The sequence below is a fragment of the Dipodomys merriami genome, unplaced genomic scaffold, assembly GCF_024711535.1.
Source record: "Dipodomys merriami isolate MVZ:Mamm:240054 unplaced genomic scaffold, mDipMer1.0.p SCAF_988, whole genome shotgun sequence".
Taxonomy (NCBI): Eukaryota; Metazoa; Chordata; class Mammalia; order Rodentia; family Heteromyidae; genus Dipodomys; species Dipodomys merriami.
This window is the reverse complement of record NW_027206610.1, coordinates 186354-189071: the sequence shown is the minus strand read 5'-3', so window position 1 is coordinate 189071 and position 2718 is coordinate 186354.

Here is a 2718-nt window from a genome sequence, read left to right as displayed (position 1 = left end):
GGGGGGTCCGGTCGTGGGGCCTGAACTGTGGGCCTGGGCGCTGTCCCTCAGCTCTTCAGCTCAAGGCTAGCGCTATCACTTGAGCCACAGCACCACTTCTGGCTTTTTTCTTTTTGCTTATGTGGTGCTGAGGAATCGAACACAGGGCCTCATGCATGCAAGGCAAGCACTCTACCACTGAGCCACATTCCCAGCCCCTGCCACAAATTCTTATATGTAGGAAGTGCTATAATAAACTTCAAACTTTTATTGAATGGAAGAGTTCAGACATTAGCCTCACCATTTAATCCAAATCTTTCATTTTCTTATACACATTGACAAATAGGGAAGAATTCTGATATAACAATAATACAATGGTGACTTGAATTAACACAACTTCTAGGATCTAGTATTAAATTGATTACTTACTAATTAGCTCCAAATTTTGTGGATATTTATATTTCTCCTGGGAAAACTAATGAGCTCCAAGCAAATGTCCCTAGGGAGGCTTTCACTTCTAATATCACTGTTTGTCTCAAACTGCTTTAAATTCTACACCCTCTAATGTGGGCATAGGGTTATACTGTGCAATTTTTTTCCTCAGAGAGTGAGTACTACCCTATTGTTTGTCATAGACAAAGTACCTTGATACATACACTGGGTGTGTGCAAACAAGAAGTGGTAGTTGAACAATGTTCTTAGTAGTATATAAAGATGAAATTGAAATAGAGCAACTATGAACTCAAAAGGAATGTGCAAAAAAGATAAAGGCACAAAGTAGAATGTGCCAAGGAAATGCTGAAGTATAATTTCAAATTACGTACTCACGTTTGAGGGTGTGTTCAAAGTACAGCTTCAGACAATGCAGTTGGATATCTTGGGGGAAAGACTGCTTTAAACTATTTTGGGATACTTGTACAAGTAGAAGCCCCTAACTCTGATTCTAATCAGCCACAACATCTTCAACTTATGGACTATTTTCCAAGTGCAATGTGAGAAAAAGAGGGCTCATCACAATTAGTGTTCTGGTTGAAGTAATGGCAATCACATAACTTTTCTTATAAGTCTTTATTTTGGAGCATTAAAGTAGAAAAAACCAAGTAAATATTTTGCATGTACCTAAATTAAGTGGGACGTATTATATTGGTCTCCTTTTAACTGGGAAGTTATAGATTATTTCTTTTTATACTCTAACTTGGAACAATGATCTGCTGTCAGTTATTTCTTCTCTTCCTCTTCTTTTGCCCTTCCACTTTCATAATTTTTATTTAAAGAGACATACTTGAACTTGCATTTCTAAATTCTTCAAAATTATCTGAATTTCTTCATATTTCTGGAAGCCTCCTAAATCTTTCTCAAGGGAATATTTTGTCAGTACCATTTTTATCCTATATGATGTCTTCCTGCCTAACTCAGTGCAAGAAATACATTAGACTTATTCAGGTATCTCAATACTTGTCCCACCACCAAAAACTATCTTACTTAGAAATCGTGATTTTAGTATATCTTGGGAGGTGGCATCTGTCATTTTTGTATGACCCTAATGATACTTACATGCAATCATGATTTAAACCAATATGCCACTCAGAAGATGAACAAATCCATTAAACACACACACCGTGGAATTCTATGCTTCCAATTAATAAGGAAATGGAAAGACTTGGAAAAATCCTACTAAGAAAAATAAGCAAGACACAAAGAAACAGATTCCATGGTGTTCCTCATGTGAAATAATTAGGTAATGGCTAAGATAGTCCTAGCAGATGAGCAGAATGGCTATGTATATATAACCATATAAGAGGATGCTGAGCAAAATGAACTCCTAGACATGGAAACAGAGGTTTTTCTTTGTGGTTATTGTTTTTACAGTGCTATGTGATTTCTTTTAGGACAAAGGGCAAACCAATGGAATAGCAATACTCACAAGACAACATGTAGGATATTCACATTACAACTTGTGAGGGATATTGGGGTGAAGTAAAAGTGTGAGAAAAATGAGGGAGGGCATAAAAAGTTCAACTTTTAGATATTCACTACCTTACAATTACTGCAACACCTTGTATATACCACCTTGACAATAAAATTAAATTTAAAAATAAGCTACATAAAATATAATTTCACTATATTTCTATAGTAAATGATATTCTATGTCTATTACATTTTTTAAAAAAATGAACAATATTTGGCTTCTAATTTGAATTAATTGTCCCTTTCTTTTTCAGATGGTCATCAACTTGAATGCAATCAAACTATACAAACTTTTCAGAATATACTTGCCATTATTTTTTTAAAAACATTATTTTAATATTGTCTCATACTAAATAGAAAATAGTTCAATTCCCTGAAAACTCCTAATTATTAAAACTGAATATTTGTTAAGAGGACAGAATATATGTGTTCTACTAACTACTCATTTTGAAATTCTGAGTATGCCATACCAGAGACATTTAAAACAGTGCTTGTATGCATTTTATGTAATTCTGCAAGAGATGCAGTTTCCAATGAGACATTACATATTTATATGTCAACAGAGAAACTAGCCACATTCTGGTAGAAGGTAAAATTATGAAGTATCTATAATAATTAATTCCTCTAGAGTAAACATTTGTTCATCATAGTAAGCTATTATTTCAATGAAAATCAATACCAAAATTTTATGCAGTAAAGTCATTCTAGCCCAACAGTTTCCACCTTGTAAGCTGCACCTTAAAATTCCCTAAATTCACAGCATGACTAGCT